We start from the raw sequence: 21034 nt of genomic DNA, 5'->3' as shown, positions 1-21034 counted from the left end.
GACTAAACCCTACGGAAGGGTAGTTTAAATATAAATTGTTTGCAGAGAAGAACGGTGATTACGATATCACCTCGGCCCCTCGGGTTCGTACATGACGTAGGAATCGTGGCCCGAATCAACTACAAAGGTTCATCCCCCGTCTGGTACGGAAGGTAAGTTTGTCGAAATACTCGCGAATCCCCTGTCAGCGAGTTACTGTCTTCCTTCGTATGCATATATGTTGAGGACTTTAAAACAGCTGCTTTAATTTCCTAGTAAAGGGCAAGGACTGGCCATACAAGATAAGGGTTCGGATTTCATCACCGTTCTTTTCTTGCCCGCCTTAGGAAAACGACACCAAACGCGAACCTAAGCCTAAAATTTTGACTAGAACGAGACCGATAGGGTAACGAGCTTAACAGGAAAGTCATTCGAAAAATATTGGTTACTCTTTTAAGCATACTTAGAAATTCTTGACGGTTTCTGTAAGTTGAATGCGTCTGCGCCGCCTTGTAATACCGGTGAGGCCTTGGGTATCAAAGCTTCACCGAGCTTCCCTCGCCTCTATTCAACTTACTTTGACTCGGATTGATTCCAGAGGGGTTTGCTTAAATTGTAACGAATTCTTGTTCGAAGGATTAGAAGATGGTCTAGAAACAATGTAAGTGGAGCCATCATGCTTTTTGTTTGCTAGAAATCAGTAGGTTTGTTGTGGTGGAGTCAGCCTTGTTTGTGTTTGCATAGAACATCCCTTCCGTTTTAGGAATTTTCTTTTTGATTTTGTTTTTCTAGTGTATGCCCGAAGTTTTTAAACAGGCTTGGAAAAGAAACACTCTAGGTCGTTTGATTAGTGAAAAACCTAGTAGTTCTTCTTGTGAAGGTGGGAGCTCGAAGACTCCTCTTTTGAGAGCCCCGTTTTTGGAAACTTCAGTTTTGAGAATCTGTATCTTCGTGAGGAAAGTACCCCTAGTATTTCTAGTCCTTTGGTAGTGCCAGAAATGACAACTTTGAAAGCCTTGCTAAACCCAACTAGGACCTCTCGTCCGTCTTGTATCAAGTTAGCTGAAACCGAGGCAAATTATGAACTGAAACCTGGGACTTTACAGATGCTCCCAATGTTTTTAGGGAAGGAGAATGAGAACCCTTATTTTCATGTTAGGAAATTTGAGGAAGTTTGTACTACTCTGAAAATTAAGAACCTAAGTGATGATGCGTTGAAACTTAGGTTATTCCCCTTTTCCTTAAAAGATAAAGCCAAATCTTGGCTGTATAATTTGGACTCTGAGTCAATTTAAACCTATGACCAACTTACTTCTGCCTTTATACATAAGTTTTTCCCAAGGCATAAAACATCGTCTATTAGGACACAAATATGTACTTTTGCCCAACAAGAGGGTGAATCTTTATATAGGTACTTAGAAAGGTTCAATGAATTGATATCTCAATGTCCTCATCATGGTTTGGAGAAGGTTAGGTTAGTTAGGATCCTCTACGAGGGTTTAGATTATTCAACAACAACCATGGTTGAATCCTTATGCACAGGTGGGTTTGAGAATAAAACTGTTGATGAAGCGATGACATTTTTGAATGAAATCGCCGATAAGACCCAACAATGGGAAAATAGTAGGGAACCCCAGAAAACAATTCTTCTAAGTAGAGGAAATGTTAATAGGGTAGAAGGATCTCATGAGTCAGATGCCAAAATAACAGCTATAGCCAAAAAGTTAAAAGCCTTAGAATTAGGTCATTTTAGTGGTAGTAGTGGAAGAAATGAGCCTTTTTGGGAAGGTCATGCTTTTGAAGAGCAAGCCAATGCTCTTTATAGCAACACTAGGTTTGATAACCGACAGAAGTTTGACCCATATTCAGAAACCTATAACCCTGGCTGGAGAAACCATCCAAACCTTTCTTGGTTCAAGGGCCAGAATCAAGGTCAGACTAGTAATGTTCAGGTTCCCCCAGGTTTTGGATATACTAAGAATCCTTCAGCTCCGGCACAGTTTCAGAACCCTTCGGATAAGAAGATTATGAGTTTAGAAGAGTCTCTTGCTTTGTTAACTCGTAACACTGTGCAGTTTCAGCAATCTGTTGCTCAAGGTTTAGAAGAAAATAAGAGAATAGGTCAGGCTAACTCTCAGGCTATTTCCGAGTTGAAAACCCAGGTTAGTCAGATAAATGAGTCTTTAAGAGAAAGAGGTAAGTTTCCTAGTCAGACTCAACCCAACCCTAGAGGAATTAATGAAATAGGTGAAAGACCATCTGATCATGTGAATGCTATTAAAACCCTTAGGAGTGGTAGAGAGATAGACAATAAGGTTTCCATGCCTGATAGTGAACATGTTGTAGTTCACCCTTCTGAACCAGAAACTGAGGAGACTGATATAGTCTCTAAAGAGACCAATGAGGGTCATATTGAGCCCGGCTTTGTCCCTAGATCCCCATTCCCACAGCTGCTAGTTCCAACTAAGAAGGAGTACAATTTTAATGATATATTGGAGGTTTTTAAGCAGGTAACTATCAACCTTCCACTACTAGATGCAATTAAGCAGATTCCCTCTTATGCCAAGTTTCTCAAGGATATGTGTACGCGAAAGCGAAAGCTTAATGTCCAGAAGAAAGCTTTTCTAGCTAGTCAGGTGAGTTCTATTGTTCAGAATACCACTACTCCTAAGTATAAAGACCCAGGGTCCCCTACTATTTCTTGCACAATAGGTAAATACCGTGTTGAGAAAGCGTCGCTTGACTTAGAAGCTAGTGTGAACTTATTACCATATCATGTGTACCTTAAGTTAGGACTTGGTGAGATGAAACCTATCCAGATGACACTTCAGTTAGCTGATAGGTCCGTTAAAATTCCTCGTGGTGTGATCGAGGATGTTCTCATAGAGGTTGACAAGTTTATTTATCCAGCGGATTTTGTTATCCTAGATACCCAACCTGTTCCTGACCTAGAGAACCATATACCGGTAATTTTAGGTCGCCCGTTTTTAGCTACATCTAATGGATCATTAACTGTCGAAATGGTATTATGAAATTGTATTTTGGTAATACGACTATTGAGATGAACATTTTTAATATTAGTAAGCTACCCTCTGAACTAGATGACTCGAACATAGAAGAGGTGAACATGATAGGAACATTAGTCGAGGAGTCATTACCAAACACTTTGTTAGAAGATCCATTAGAGAAATGCCTAGCTCACTTTGGGATTGATTTTGATGATGATAATGTGATTAATGAGGTGAATGCTTTGTTAGATTCAACCCCTTTGTTAGATACTAGTAATGGATGGAAACCTAAAGTCGAACCACTACCAGTTTCTAAGTCTACCCTAGTTCCTTCGTTAGAAGAGCCTCCTAAGTTGGACCTAAAACCATTGCCAGATACCCTTAAATATGTGTTTATAGGCCCGCCTGAGACTTTACCTGTGATTATTTCTTCCGTCTTGGATAGTGATCAGGAAAGTAGGCTAGTAACCGTCCTTCAAAACGACAAGGAAGCTTTAGGGTGGACCATAACTGAAATTAAGGGTATAAGTCCCACTGTTTGTATGCATCAGATCAATTTAGAGAGTGATACCAAACCTTCTAGGGAGATGCAACGTCGACTAAACCCTAATATGAAAGAGGTAGTTCTAAACGAGGTCCTTAAGTTGTTAGATGCATGCATTATCTACCCCATTTTAGACAGTAAGTGGGTCAGCCCCGTTCAGGTTGTACCCAAGAAATCCGGTATTACTGTAGTCCAGAATGATAACAATGAGATTACTTTCCCCTTCCCTTCATCTACCAGATGCTAGAGAGATTAGCTGGACATAGTCACTAATGCTTTTTAGATGGCTATTCTGGATATAATCACATCGTTATTGCCCCAGAAGACCAGGAGAAAATCAATTTTACCTGTCCCTTTGGTACCTTTGCGTATAGATGCATGCCTTTTGGGATTTGTAATGCCCCTGCGACTTTTCAGCGTTGCATGATGAGCATATTTTTTGACATGATAGAACGGTTCTTAGAGGTCTTTATGGATGATTTTTCAGTGTTTGGTTCGTCTTTCGATGAGTGCTTGCATCATTTGTCACTAGTGTTGACTAGGTGTAAGGAAAAAAATTTAGTGCTTAATTGGGAGAAATGTCACTTCATGGTTCATTTGAGGAATTGTTTTAGGGCATATCGTATCTTCTAAGGGTATAGAGGTAGATAAAGCCAAAGTTGACCTTATTAAGACTTTACAGGTCCCAAAACCGTAAGAGATATTAGGTCATTCTTAGGGAATGCAGGTTTTTATTGTCGATTCATTAAGGATTTTAGCCTAATTTATAGACCTCTTTGCAATTTTCTTGCAGAAGATGTTAAGTTTGTCTTTGATGATGCTTGTTTAAAGGCTTTTGAGAAGCTTAAGAATTTACTTACTACCGCCTCCATAGTCCAGGCACCCAACTGGAACCTACCCTTTGAGATCATGTATGATACTTCAGATTATGCTATTGGTGTTGTGCTAGGTTAGCGAGAAAACAAATTACTTCATGTGATTAACTATGCTAGCAAAACTCTGAATGATGCCCAGTTGAACTATACCACTACCGAGAAGGAACTGTTAGCCATTGTGTTTGCTTATACAAGTTTAGACCATATCTCTTAGGTTATAAGATCATCATATATACTGATCATGCTGCTTTGAAATATCTTTTATCTAAGAAGGATACAAAACCTAGATTGATTAGGTGGATCCTTTTGTTGCAAGAGTTTTCTCCAGACATTAGAGACAAAAAGGGTGCCGAAAATGTTGTAGCAGACCACTTGTTTAGGCTAGTTGTTAGTTCCCCTGATGATTCCCTTCCTATAAGGGATAGCTTTCCTGATGAACAATTGTTCTTTGTTACCCAATTACCTTGGTATGTTAATATAGTGAACTATCTTGTTACTGGTCGAATGCCCCAACATTGGGGTAAACAAGATCGTTCTAGGTTTTTAGCTGAGGTTAAGCACTTCTTCTGAGATGATCCTTATTTGTTTAAGTATTGTCCAGACCAGATTATTAGGAGATGTATACCTGAGAGTGACCAGTCCAGTATTATTTCCTTTTGTCATGATCATGCTTGTGGGGGTCACTTTAGTGCTAGGAAAACTGCTGCTAAGATATTGCAGTGTGGATTCTATTGGCCTTCATTTTTTAAAGACTCCCACAATTACTGTGTGACTTGTGAACGTTGCCAAGAAATTAGGAACCATTTCCCGTAGGAACATGATGCCCTTGAACCCTATTTTAGTTGTGGAGGTCTTTGACGTGTGGGGTATTGACTTTATGGGTCCGTTTCCTAATTCTTTTGGTAACCTATACATCCTTGTCGTTGTATACTATGTCTCTAAATGGATTGAGGCGGCTGCGTGTAAAACCAATGACCATAGGGTTGTGATTGAGTTCTTGAAAAATAATATACTTACACGTTTTGGTACACCGCAAGCTATAATCAGTGATGGAGGTTCGCACTTTTGTAATGGACCGTTTAGTCTTTTGATGAAGAAATATGGTATTACACATAAGGTAGCTACCCCGTATCATCCACAGACTAGTGGTCAGGTAGAAGTTTCCAATAGGGAGATAAAACGTATATTAAAGAAAATTGTTAATCCTAATCGGAAAGACTGGTCGTCTAGGATTATTGATGCCTTATGGGATTACCATACTGCGTTTAATACCCCCATTGGAATGTCACCTTATCGACTTGTGTATGGAAAGGCATGTCACTTACTTGTTGAGTTAGAACATAGAGCTTATTGGGCTGTTAAGCAGCTAATATTTTCACTTGACAAGGCAGGAGCCCATAGGAAACTCCAGCTCAATGAGTTGGACGAGATTCGTAGAGATGCATATGATAGTTCTAAGGAGTATAAGAACAAAATGAAACTTGTGCATGATAGAAATATCTTAAGAAAGTCATTTTCTCCAGGTCAAAAAGTTCTTTTGTATGATACCCGCTTGCATCTTTTCCATGGGAAGTTACGTTCTTGGTGGACGGGTCCTTTTATTGTTCGCACTTTCTTTCCTCATGGAGCTGTTGAGATCGAGACACCGGATGGTAGTAGTTCTTCGAAGGTTAACGATCAGAGATTGAAACCCTTTTTAGAGCCCTTTCCTACAGGTGATATTGAGGAGGTCCCTCTAGAGGACCCTGTTTACCCTTGATTGACCATCGAGGCGATTGTATGTTGTTGTATATTAGTTTTTGATTTCTATCTTCACCCAGGTACTATCTTTCCGACTTCTCTCTTTACTAATTCCTCATGTTACTTTACTGTTTGGTATTGCTCTTTCATTAGAAACATTGAGGACAATGTTAGATTTAAGTTTGGGGGTGGGGAAGAAACTTTTTGTTAGCTTTTAGTTGCAATAAATAAACTCCAGAGCCTAGAAATTTATGCTTATTAAGGTTGGCACTAACCAATCTAAGTGGAGGGGGATATCTTGGTTATAGGAGTTGAGGAACCAATCTGATTAGATGGAAACATCTAAAGAGTCTATTCATAAAAGCACAGAGCTCAGGTGTTAGAATTAAAAAAAACATGGTAGTTTCGCCATATCTCGTTGAATCCTAATCCTTCTGTTTTTTTTTAAGTGATTTGGTGGGGTACACAATTCAAGTTGTTACCTTTGCTAGGGTGGAATAGAGTGATTGAGATACCAAAAAAAAAAAAAAAAAGACCAGACCATTAGACCAACGGGAATAAATTCAATAAAGTCGACCAGTGGTGCCCTTGTATATGCCAGTTGTGTTGACCTAGAGCTAGGTTTATCGACCATTGGTCCCCTTGTATATGCCAGTTGTGTTGATATTAGTCAGACCGGTGTCTTAGTCCATTAGGATAGGTTTACCTTGGCAGAGGCCTTCAGACAGATATGGGAAACACCGTTCACTTTTAACCATCTCTTTATCCATCTTCTTAATCTTTCCATGTGATTGGTTGACTCCGGTTATGATGTACAGAAACTATCTGAGTAGAGCTCTGTCACATATATATGAATTTTAGTATGCTGAGTGCAAACTCGTGTACAAAAATTGGAATTTCGCATCAGAGTACTTCCTCCTGTAGTCAATGAGAGTATGCCAACCAAGGATATTCTTTAGTGCTTTCCAAGGTTCTGCGTAGATAACTAGGGTCTGGAGTAAAGCTTTTTTGGGTACACCTCTGGTAAACCCTTCGGAGACAACACTCCTCCACTAGGGCCACCTAGTGGTTTAACGGCTTGCTGCACGTGCTAAGTGTAGTCATTTTTATTTTCTAGATTAGATTTGCTCGAGGACTAGCAAATAATAAGTTTGGGGGTATTTGATAGACACATTTTTGTGTCTGAATTGTCCTCAGTGTCTGTATTGCTAGTGCTTGATTTTGTACTTATTATTGTGTTTTTATGTTTGTGTAGGTGTTTTTGGAGAAATACACTTGTGTGGAAAAAGTTGCTCAAAAAGTGCTATTTGGACCCCTGGAGGACATTTGCTATACGGACCCCAGATTTGGCTAAGGGACACCCAAGGTTATGCGTAGCCCAAATTCATCCTCAGCACCCATCTGCTATTCGCACCCCAAAAAAGGATAGGGGCACTTCATCTTCAACATTTCAAAAATAAAAAATGGCGGGAAACAAATATTTAATTCACTGCAGATTTTTCGATCGGATTTTGGAGGAGTTTTTGTGCGATTCAATCGCTGAAACTTCATGGGTAGTTGTGATATGTCCTAACAGAGTTGGTATGGGTGTTTGTTTCGATCAAATTTGGCTAGATAACCCAAGATATGAAATCAGAGCATCACGGGTTGGTTTTCCATTCCGAGTCCTGATTGAGTGACCAAGAGATTTTCGTGTGGCTGTTGCATGTTGGAACACTTCTGGACAATGACTGGATACGTTGAGAGTAATTTGGCGTGGGGAAACAGCGTGAGAAGCTAAATCAGGGAAGAAAATATTCCCAGAATATTTTTCATCAAGGCCGAGTTAAGAGAGAATTATCTTGAGTTATAGCGAGATTTCTTGGTGCTACTGGGTATAAATAGGTGCCTAGGATCACATAGAAGCGGTCTGGATAGTTTGGGAGAGTTTAGAGTAACAACAGAGGAGATTGATCGTGTTGCAGAGAAAACTTTTCTGCTGCTGCTAGGAAGAACACGAAGACCAAAAGACCACCAGAGGCAGTCGTTTATCAACATTGACAACGACAGACACACGAGGGTCGCAGAGATACAACAACAGCAGTTCTTTTCTATCGTTCTTTGTAACAGTGTTTTGCAACAATTATAAACGTTGCAAACACCCGATTTTTCATTATTTTCTCTCAATTTCATCTTTGTAAGAAAATTTTGAGCATGAATCAATACTTTGAGCAATTTTATACAATGATGAGCTAAACCCATCCTCTGGGGCGACGGAGAAAGCTATTTCACCAATAAAATGTGGTAATCTCTATTTTATTTAATTTATGTAATTATTATATGATTATTTGCCTTGATAAATAAATAGAAAAAAATGGTTTTTGTTAAAAAATTGTTATTTCAATTGATGGAGCATGCTAGCTTAGGGTTTTGATGTCCCATACTTTCGATTTACAATTGTTATTTCTAAAAAAATCAACTTTTGCAATATTTAGAATCAATTTGAATGAAGGATTTGCATAATTATAATTAGAGAATATAAAATCACTTTGATATTGGTAATTAATGGAATCCATAGTCCCAGTCTTCTCCATATTTTTCATATCACTTTTATTTAAGTTTCCTATATTTTTATTTAAAATTAAGTCTAAAATCTTCTTTCACAAGTCTTGAACGAATCTTATTACTACAACAACTTTGAAAATACATCAAGTATTAGGCTCTCTCAATAGATTCTAAGAACTAATTCACACATGCTCAAAATCTTGAAGCATATTCGGTTTTAAGTCAGATCTATGCTATTTGTGCCCAGGATTATTATTGCATGTAATCTTTGCATGATATGTAATATGACCTTGCTTTGGTAGATGCAATCCTATCTCTATCCATCTTGTTGGTTCTCGTTAGATTAGATTATAGAATTTTAGTTATGTTCTGCACCTTTATAACTTTGTCTTCCTTAATTGTATCTCCATATTTGGAAGTTTTGCACAGATACTTCTTGAACACAAGCACAAAAGACCAGGCCTTGTATATGAAGGTATAGTTATAATTAATTACAATGATAAGATGCAAATTTACATCATTTTGACAGACTGAATAATCTTACTGCAGACTGAATAATCTTATTGCAGGTTAGGTTCATTCGATTCTACCACTTTTTTCTTATTCCTCGACATGTATTTGAATCTGTGATTTTTTTCTCTATCCAAATAAAATATAATTAATAAAAGTTTGGTATTAAGCTTCAATATAAGCTTAGTACCAAACTCTTATTTCTCGTCTAATTTTTCCCTCATTATTATTGACCGCTCTCAATAGCAACCGCTTAGGCTTACATGGTTGACGTAGGTTTTGTTATTGAAAAGATTTGTTCTCCTTTCTGAATCTCAAAACTGAACAGTAGTAGAAATTCTGGCATCAACACGCAGGTTATCCAAAAGATCGTGTTGTGTACATGTATTATCTGGGTTATTGTAGTTGAGAATCAACACTCATGGTATTACTTGTACAACTCTATCGGCCTATGCTTGCCTCTGATTTTTTTTTATTCTTAAGCCACGCCTCTGAATGAGCTCATACCTGAGCTTGTACATTAGCTTCCTCATTGATCTTAATTGTTGTTTGTATATATGAAGTGTTAATACCTGTAGGGATGCACTAAGATGCTACTGAGTTATTGATGTTTCCTTTCTGATCAATATTCTATTGAATTCTTGGACAAATTACTGCGATGATATGTCTAGTAAGTCGCTTCATTTCTTATAAACTGTTATGATGTCGTGCTAGAGAGGAGTCAGTTTCCAATTTAGGCCTTGTAATTTTTAGACTTGTGAAGAAATCATTGATAATTTTCCCATTATGTCTACCCTTGTCTGTTATAGGTGGTTTCGCTTCTCTAACTTCAAGAAGATTATCTTTGCTTGTTTTGTTTTCCCTTCAATTTTTCACATTTCATCGGAACTTGCGTTATATTAGTTAACACTAAAAGTTCTATCATTTATCTTTGTGTACTCTGCAAAGATATGCATACTACTGGTGTGGGAAACATGACTCTTCAGCTGTCTTGCAACCACCAGTTCCTGGGCATTCCATTCTGACATTATCAGGGCAGCTCACATTTTTGTTCATCATGACGTCTCTATATATGGCCTGGTATGTTGGTTAGTTTGCACCAACTGTAAGAAAGTATTATCAATGTACTTTGTTTAGAGGTTTTAGTTGGTTTTTAGCCTAAGTGTAAGTTGAATTCAAATATAAATTGAGCATTTTTAACTTATATTGATATAAACATAGGATTTAATTTTAAATCCTTTTTGAAAAAGCGGGGGTACAACAACCTCACCCAATATTTCGCTTAGCAATATGTATGGACTAACTCCAATATACTTTCAAGAGAATCAACTAGACTCAATCTTAATAAAGTATATCAAAGAGTTTGTATCTCTCTTTCTCGAATCAATACTTACTCAAGCAAAAAGAAATCTGCGAGTCTAATTGAATACAAGAGAAATCACTTGAACGGTACCAAAGACCAATGTTCAAGTATCAATCAATGTAAATCAACAACCAAAGGTTGGATATTCTAATTGATTGATTCAAACGCACAACCTGTGATATTTTAATTATATAACAAAATATAATGCGGAAAAGAAATAACACATATACAAGAAGTTTTGTTAATGAGGAAACCGCAAATACAGAAAAACCTCGGGACCTAGTCTAGATTGAACACACACTGTATTAAGCCGCTACAGACACTAGCCTACTACAAACTAACTTCGGTCTGGACTGTAGTTGAACCCCAATAAATCTCACACTGATCCAAGGTACAGTTATGCTCTTACGTCTCTGATCCCAGCAGGATACTACGCACTTGATTCCCTTAGCTGATCTCACATAAAACTAAGAGTTGTTACGACCCAAAGTCGAAGACTTTAATAAACAAATCTGTATCACACAGAAAAGTCTATGGTAATAGATAAATATGTCTCCCACAGAAATACCTACGAGTTTTTTTCGTCTTTTGATAAATCAAGGTGAACGGGAACCAATTGATAAACCAGACTTATATTCCCGAAGAACAGCTTAGTATTATCAATTACCTCACAATAATCTTAATCGACGCGGCGAAAGAAGATATTGTGGAATCACAAACGATGATACAAAGATGTTTGTGATTACTTGTATATCTTTCCTATCGGATATATAAATATCAAGCCAATCATTGTGATTGTACTCAACACTATGGAAGCAGCAAGATCATATCATACAACTACAAGAAAGTAGTATCGGTATGGCTTCACAATCCCAATGAAGTCTTCAAGTCGTTAATCTACAGGGTCTCGAAGAAACCTAAGGTTAAAAGAGAATCGACTCTAGCTAATACAACTAGTATCACACATGAGGTGTGGGGATTAGGTTTCCTAGTTGTTAGAGTTCTCCCTTATATAGTCTTTCAAATCAGGGTTTGCAATCGATGTTAGCTTAGTAACAAAGCATTCAATATTCACCGTTAGATGAAAACCTAATTAGATTAAAGCTAATATCTTCCAACCGTTAGATCGAAAACTTATCTTGTTATACACAAATGAAATACACGATTTTAGGTTTGTGTAACCGTACCCAAACATGTACATTTGTTGGTTCAACAATAGTTAACCAAATGGTTAGACATATGAGCACTTTCATATCAACCATATTCTTTTTCATCATAACTAGTTCAAATGACTCAAATGAACTAGCTAGAGAGTTGTTCAATTGCTTAGATCTTATAGAAGTATACAAGACACAACCGAAGCAAAAAAGATTTGATTCACTCAAATCAATTCATGAACTTTATATCCACGGTTTGCAAGCTTTCATTCCTTTGTTTATATAAGTATAAGTTCACGAATAATCGTTTTTAGAAATAACCAACTTAAGTTCGCGGACTTAAGTACCCGGATTAAGTTTGTAAATAATTCACAAACTCCATCAGATTTTCTCGGGATGAGAACCTCCGACAGTTCGCGGACTGGGTTCGTAGACTGGGTTCGCGGACTCTGTTCCGGTTTTCCTGATCAGCAAAGTATGCATACTTTGGTTCAAGAAATAAGGACTTATGCATATATGTGTTACCACACAATGCTTATATCTAATAATGGTTATATATTCTAAACTCTCATTTCAATCATTGAAACATTCTTAGAGGACGTTATATAGTTTTTATTCACAAACCATTTTTCGTCAAAGCCATTTTCAAGTGATTGAAACTTAATATGACTTTCGTCACTAGGTAAAGATGAACTTGGCCAAAGCCAAAGCTTACCAACACATATTTCGAGAAATAGATAGGCAAGATAAACACGGCTCGAAATAGAAAATGTGTATAATCAAAGTCTATATAGCAAAACGACTTTTGTCTCAAGATAGGAGATAGAGTAGATAGACTTTTGAGTGATAGATAAGTGCAAGTCTCCACATACCTTTTAGTCGATGAAGTTTCACCAGTTCCTTGAGTAGTTCTTCGTCTTATATGATGATCGCCATGGAGTTCTTGAGCTCAACTACACTTTCTATCCTAGTCCGAGACTTAGCTATAGTATACTAGAAATCAAGACTTATAGTTTTGATCACTAACATTGACAAACATTCTTGAGATAGCAACGCATGCGAGTTCGACCGAGTAGTGCTCTAACACTTTTTAGTGTTATTTTTAACTTAACGAATCAATAAACTGAGGATCTGAATATACGGGTGCAATTTTTATTTGAATTGGGTTTGTTAGAGCATAGATCGGTTGAACCCATGCCAAGTTTGGTTTCATATTTTAGTGAATCAAAACTCATTTAAAGAGTCGCTTGATTATGTACTAGAGGAAACTTTGTGTAGGTTATGCTAGAAAGACTAAGATTATGAGACATACAAGTATTACTCGAAGACTTGAAGAATGTGAAGAAGTAACAAGCTACAACGACGACATCATCCTTCCTATTGAGGTCAGTAATATTTTGACTTGAACTGTTTCATTCCTAACGTATCTTTCAAGTCATGTTATATTGAAAACATAACTGCGAAGTAGTGAATGATTATACTCTAGTAATAAGACATGATCACATGATCATAGTATTAAGGAATTAAGATACGAAGTATAAAGCTTATCTTTTGACTTCGTATATAAGACATCGACATAATCGTATGAATGCTATTGTGATTATGTTTATGGGTAAAGGTGAAGATTTCATCCTAGGAAACAATGTTTGTATTTGTTTAAAGGAAGTACATTCATGAACTTGTTTTATGAATCGAAAGGGAAATCGCTAGGCTTATTGGTATTGTTATTCATTGCATATCTTTGGATTACCAATACGTGTGAGTTAGTAGAACCGATCATGTATCTTGGCAAAACTAATCACAGTGCCTGAATTATGTATTGGTATGACTTTTATTAGTGTAACCGATCCTAAGTAATCACCTAAGATGGTATGATCGATATTTGTAATTGGTGTGACCGATCACAAAAGAGTTATGTAATCGATCCTTGTAATTGGCATAACCAGTCTTAGTAATTGGTGTAACCGATCCTAGTGACTTGTGTAACCGATCACAAGTAATACCATGAGAATATGGTAACCGATCATGGTAATTGATGTAACCTATCCTGGTAACTGATGTAACCGATCCTTGTGTTTGGTAAAACCGTAAACCCGTGATTAGTGAATTGATATTTGATCAATCACATTGTTCTTGGAATACATATGAACCAATTCTAACTTTTTTAGAAGTATGGTATAATCGGGTCCAAGATTGTAAATATGAAAGAGGATTTTCAAAGAAAAGATGTTGACATACTTTGAACATGCTCAGTAATTCTTATCTTTTATTGTTCAAAGATATTCCTTAATAACTCAAGGAGATCACGAACCGAAATAAATTAAGAATCTTTTAGTTAAGGATGTTAGTTTTATATGCTTTAATTACCAGCAATTAAATGCATATCTCTAGAGAATAAAAATTGGTAATGTGCATTTACTAATTGGAGATTTTCTAGTGAAATTTCGGAAATATTAGGCAAAGCATTTCCAGGAATTATGAAAACCGATTTGGGTATTTATTGCATATCTTGAGAATATTCGGTTTTGGAAATTCCTCGGTGTCCAAACATCCTTGGTCTATAAATACCCAAGCTTGCATTTCGAGAAAACTATCCTAAGAGCCAGGCAAACTTCATCTTTTTGTTGTTTCTAGTGGAGCCGTCTAATCGTACAGGAAAGTACCCTAATTAGGAGAAATCTCTTACGACTGCTCGTTTAAAGACTTCTGTGGGATCAAGAAGCGTCTACGAGTACTGTTGGTGGGAAACTAGATAATTACAGTTTATTTTAGTTTTCGATTGATTTGATTGAATAACGGTTGTTTAACTTTGATTGCACCTAGTTTGTTTATTCTTGAGAATCTTCTCTTCAAATATAAGATTCACTCAAACTAGATCGAAGTGTCGACGGGATCTTTAGAACTGTTTGTAGATCTAACGACGTCTTATGATAATCCATTGTGAACAGACTCCGTTCTGTGTGTGATTGATCACAAGAGATTCAAGTAGTGTTGTGCAGGTGTTTATTGAAGATTAAAGAAGATTTGAATACAAAGAAGATTTCTGATTTGGTTTCTATATCTTTGGTGTGCACAAACCTTGATCGGCTGGATCCAACTAGAATCAGATTTATTCGATTGATTAGTTGTGTAAGATCGGCATCACCTTATAGTTTCTTTGTTGATTCTATATTGATTGATTGCAAATCTAAACTCTGGTACTTCGGTAGTTGTTGGATATATTGATCTGACCAGGCAAAGGAGTTTATTGGTTTAACGGAAGAGCCTTTACATATGACTTGAGATATCTTCATCTGAAAGAATCAAGAGAGTTGTTACTAAACACATTTGTTGTTCCTTTACTGTTTGGAATACGATCCAAAGGAATTTGTTCCAGTGCGTGCACTTATTAAATATCGGAGAGTATTCAATTCTGGACTAGGTCCCAAGGTTTTTCTTCATTTGCGGTTTCCTCGTTAACAAAATCTTGCTGTGTCTTTTACTTTTCTATTTCCGCAATTATAATTATTTTATTATAAATAGAAGTAAAATACACAAACGCTAATTCCGAATATACTTGATAGTGATCCTATAGAGTTTGGTTAAGTCCGAGCCTATTATCAAGTATCATACTTCGTTGTTGTATTGTCTTGATCTTGTATCCATCAATCACAAAAGTTTTCTTGTTGTCGTATCGTCTCGATCTTGTATCCATAGACGATCACACGAAGTGTGAACCAATTCGTAGTATTTCTCGACTTTGTCCACAGATAATTACTTTCGGTAGAGGACTTATAGGTGGATAAATAAATGATTGTGGTGTATTTGGGTACCCTCATATTTTCAGGGTTCAATTTTATTCTCATTTGATTTGGTTTTCATTTCGGTTCTCATTTGAGTTTAGTCAGATTCAGTCAGGCCTGACAGATTTAGTCAGGCAATATAAATCTATTTTTTATATTAAAATGTATATCTATGACCGACAGAGGCCAGTCTTAATATCTTGACAGTTAAAATCAGTCGTAGATACAGGTTGTTCCGCGACCCGCAAAGCCACGTCGTAGATGAAAAAGACGCTCAAACAGCAACCATTTCCGCAACCGTTAATACATGTCATTTAACTCGTATCTATGAATTGCCCTGACAGTCGGGAAACTGCTATTTTCCACTACTAATTCAAGTGGTGTTGTGCAGGTTATTATTGAAGATTAAAGAAGATTTGAAGACGAACAAGATTTCCTATTAGTTCTCATATCTTTGTGTGTGCACAAACCTTGATTGGTTGGGATCCAACTAGAATAAGATTTATTCGATTGATTAGTTGCATGAGATCAGTATCACATTATAGTTTCCCGTTGAGATCTATATTGATTGATTGCGAATCTAAACTTAACTGCTTTGGTAGTTATTGGATTGATTGATCTAACCATGCAAAGGAGTTTATTAGATAAAACGGAAGAGCCTTTGCATATGACTTGAGATATCTTTATCTTGAAAAGAATCAATAGAGTTGTTACCAAACAGATTCGTTATTCCTTTGATATTTGGAATACGATCCAAAGGAACTGTACCAGTGCGTGACCTTCGAAATCGGAAGCGCAGGGATACTGAGGAAACTTAGTGAACTAGAGGTAGTTGTTTGGTCTCAACTATACGAAGCTGGTGTATATTTTGTATAGCATCTTAATTATGAGAGTATTCAATTCTAAACTAGGTCCCGGGGGTTTTCTACGCTTGCAGTTTTACTCGTTAACAAAATCTTGATGTATGATTTACTTTTGTTTTCTGCAATTATATTTGTTTATATAATTAAAAGTAAATTGAACTTTACGTTAACTCCGATATACTTGATAGTGATCCTGTAGAGTTCGGTTAAGTCTGAACCTATTATCAAGATCACACTTTGGTAGTCATATTGTCTCGATCTCGTATCCATAGAAAATCACACAAAGTGTGAATATCGAAGTTGTTGTATTGTCTCGACTTTGTCCATAGACAATCACACTTGGTAAGAGGACTTATAGGTTGAAACAAAAGATTATGGTGTATTTGGACACCCTCTTCTTTTAAAAAAAGAAAAATAATTATAATCTATATACAATAGAGAAGGACTTAAAAGACTCCTAAGCCGAAACAGAAAATACAAAAAAAAAAGCCTAACTCATAGCCATTATGTCTCCCATTGGAACATAATTTGATTCATCGAGTAACTCCTAAAGATATCAGTGTTTGAACTCCAAAGGAAGATGCCCAGTTGCATTGTATAAATCAAATCATCCTTGGATTTAGGCATGCCTCCATGCATCCTGCTATTTCTCTTTAGCCATAATTCTCGGCAGATTGCTAACGGTAACAGATGCTATACCATCTTAATTTTTTTTTGTAATCCTGTATATTCTCCAACTCTGTAAACAAATCTTTAAACTAGCATTCACCACCCACTTCACCCGAACAACCCCTTTAATGGATGTCGCCCAGCTGCAATGTAAGAAAAGGTGGTCAATAGATTCCACCTGAATGTCACATAAAAGACACAAATCAGAGCTAACTGCCACTACTCTGTGTTGTAGCATACATCTCGTAGGAACTGAATCATGTATTACATCACACAAGAGAAACAAAACCTTTGTTGGGGCAAACTTGTCCATCACTACACTCCTATAATCTCAATCAGCATCTATTTCAGTTAGTTTGTTGTATAAAGCTTTAGCTATGCATTATCATTCAATAGCATCTTCCTCACTCTGCACCAAATTCACATTCTTATATCATGCTTGATCTTCAACAAGTCAATACGCTCTGCTGCATTAAGGTCCCTGGAGAACTCAAAAATCCAAGAGTTGGGTTTCATATTTGCCATTGTTTCATGTTTTTGTGTGCTGATTATGTAAAGTCTAGGATACTTATTCCTTAGAGATCTTTTTCGTTCCACCAGCCATGCCAAAACCTAACACTCTTTCCATTCTTCACATGTATAGTAACAACATCAAAAACATCCTTGTTAGCTTTAAGAATATCGTACCACATACTGCGTCCCATGGGTTTTGTGGTCTGCAAAAACAAGATACATTGGATTTGGTTTTTTCACGGACTATCTTTCTCCATCAAGTTGATCCTATAGTGTTTCTTTTTAATAACGTACCTATTATCAAGTGATTACTTTGTTGTCGTATTGTCTCGATTTCATATCGATAGATGATACACAAAGTGAATACCATAGTTTTCGTATTATCTCGACTTTTTCCATAGACGATCACACTTGGTATCGGACTTATATGTTGATATTTAAAAGATTGTGGTGTATATGGGTACACTCGTCTTTTCAATTGGTATCAGAGCAGGAGAACACGAAAAGATCTAACAATCCGTGTTTGGTGCGATCCAACCTATAATAATGCATTCGAATTCACATGAATGGATTTCAATTAACATACCGCCAATATTTGAGGAAACAAACTATCTGTGGTGGAAATCTTCTATGAAATCTTTTCTTCAATCACGTGACTTTAATACTAGTTGATTATACAAGTGAGCAAAAGGCTTTTACAAAGAAGAATTCAGATGGTTTGAATGCTATTATACATGTTGTAAGCCGAGATCTATGTATCCACATGCCAAATTTCAATGGAAGCTTGGAATAATCTTCAGATCGTATTTGAAGGTAATACATCAGAAAAGAAAGCTAGGCTTCAAACCCTCACTTCTGATTGGGAAAACCTTCTTATGGATGACAACAATACTTTTGAAGAGTTCCATGTTAAACTCTTTGAGATAATTAATGCTTCTTTCTCTCTTGGAAAGACTATTTCTGAAAAGGTTATATTATGGAAATTCTCAGATCGTTGCCATCTATATACGAATCTAACAAACATGCAATCATGGAAGAAAATGATATTTCAACTCTCTCTCGGAGCACACTTGTTGGAAAGTTAAAGATCTTTGATCATGAATATCAATTTATTCAAGATAAAGGAATTGCTTTTAAAGCTGAAAATTTTCCAAAAGTTCCTATGGAGAAAAATAAATTGGTAGATGATTCTGATGTACTGATTGCATAAGATTCAGATGGTGATATTGAATTAACATTGTCATTAATTACTAGACAATTTCGAGATCTCTTAAAGAAAAGAAATAATAGATTCGTAAAATATAACCATCAAACTTCTCGACCTCATGATCGTGTTCCAATCAAGAACATAAAAGATCAAGAAGAAGATTATGAATATCAGCCTCAGTGCTTCAAGTGTAAAGGTTTTGGTCATTTGGCTAAAGACTGTCATAATCTAAGGAAATACACTGGAATCAAGGCATTAGTTGTGACTCTAGATGAAACCTCAGATTCATACAACTCTGAAGAAGAGGAAACAGCTAATATGGAACTAATTGTTAATTTAATTCCCTCGTATTCCATTAGTGACTTAACCATTTTAAAAATTGATACATCTTCGGATGTTGAAAATCCAACTAATGGTACAAGGAAAAATAAGGCAAAGTGCAAAATTGTCCCAAAACCAAGGATTGCTAAGACGCTCTTGCGCAATTCCAACCAATCTCCGGAAACTTCAATGTATCAAGGTAACAAGAGAAGATATATGAATCGTACTTCACTAGATCAAGAATATTATGTACGTTCTAAATCCCATGATGAGAGAAAATCTCATATTAATACCACCTAATCGGTATTAGATTGCATCCTCACCTTGTGTGCCATTTGTGTGTGAGGAAGCAAAATTAAGGCACTTATGATGTGTGGATTATGGGAATAAAATCTAGTAATTGAAAATATTTTAAAAAATATTCATATTTATAGGAATATTATATTTTCGGTAGTATGAAAAATATCTTTCAAGATTTATAAAGGATTCTCCTAATTCTCTGGTCATTCCTTATCTGAACCATGAGTCAGGATCCGATGTCTTCTCTTGCAAAGATGCTTAATCTAAAATAATTCTTTTAAGAATAAGTCTGCACCATCTCTTGATGCTAAGAAACCGAAGAAAAAGATCAAAAAAAAAAAAAAAGATTGGACTAGCAAGAAGGGAAGAGAAAATATATTGAAGAAAGATCAGTGTATTGAGATATTGACACAATTCTGTGTTCAACCTAAGACAGAATTACATGTTCTTGCAGATTCCTTCACCAAAACTTCTCAACTGCAAGAAATTATGTTCAAGCAACAAGGTTATCTTCTTGAAGAAATTCACAATCTCAAGATTGAGAATAATAACCTACCTTCCTTTATAACTGATATGAAGGATTCAGATCTTTTTTAGAAAATAGACACCAATTTTTTGATTTATTTCGATATTTTGTATAAGGTCTATTTGAATAAAACTATCAATATTTATGAATAAATATAATTTTATTCTATAATTTTTTTTTATTATTTGATAATTTCCAATTGCGTAGCCTGTGTGAATATATTTTATGTTATTTGCTTTCGGATTATGAGATGCTAGTTTCGGTTTTATTAACCTAAATACTCGATCTCATATTGTGTTGCCCTTACGATTTTTGTGGCTTTTTGATTTAGCGGGATTAAGTTCTAGACCTTGTTGGTAGGCTTTATCAAAGGATCAGAAGTTGTTCCGATTGAAACTCATGTGTGAAAAGTCACAATATGTTGATAATCAATTTATGTTTACATAAGTTGTGTTTAGCATAACATATGTGTTTCGGGTTTAAACTTTTTTTATTGGAACACATTAGTTAAAACAGATTCAACCTTTCTCTGGTAAAGGTTGCTCTTGTTTTTGGTCTTTTGTTCTTGCGAGAGAATGACAACAAACGGGGGGAGAGTTCTTATTTGAACTTGCGCGTAAACGATATATCTTTCTGGGGAGAAGTGGTTGCGTAATTTGAGGTAACGATTTTTAGTGTTAGTTAATTATTTTTCCTATTTAAGAAAAGCCCGAGTTTATTGCATATATCGTTTTTATTGTTAGTTAATCGTCTTTTGCTTAACAAAATTTCAGTACAATTGATATGTTCCATTATGCTGTGTGGATTGATTATTGTGATTTAATTATTTCCGGTTAAGAAAAACTGCATCAATTTATTGACTTATGATTTGGTATCTTCTTTATTGTTTGGTATCAAGTGTTTTTGCATAACGAAATTTGGTGCAATTGCGGTGCTTATATTGGTTATATTTATTTAATTGCTTCCGGTTAAGAAAAACTATAGAAAGTCAATCTATTTAATCTTTTTCTATTTATTTTTTTTGCTTAACGAAATTATTGGGTCATTTGTTTAGTCTATTTGATTTCGGATAAGAGAACCTAAGTTAATTTTGATCTTAGTTACACTTATCAAATGGAGGATTCGGTTATTCA

General features: G+C 36.0%; 1 pseudogene; it reads right to left on the bottom strand.

The window, feature by feature from the left end:
* Positions 1-1341: 1341 nt before the first annotated feature.
* Positions 1342-1441, bottom strand: LOC113300807 (annotated as a pseudogene).
* Between the last annotated feature and the right edge of the window lie 19593 nt (positions 1442-21034).

Source organism: Papaver somniferum, chromosome 7 (genome assembly GCF_003573695.1).
Source record: "Papaver somniferum cultivar HN1 chromosome 7, ASM357369v1, whole genome shotgun sequence".
Classification (NCBI taxonomy): Eukaryota; Viridiplantae; Streptophyta; class Magnoliopsida; order Ranunculales; family Papaveraceae; genus Papaver; species Papaver somniferum.
The sequence above is the reverse complement of the archived record's forward strand: the minus strand, read 5'-3'. Positions and strand labels throughout refer to the sequence as shown.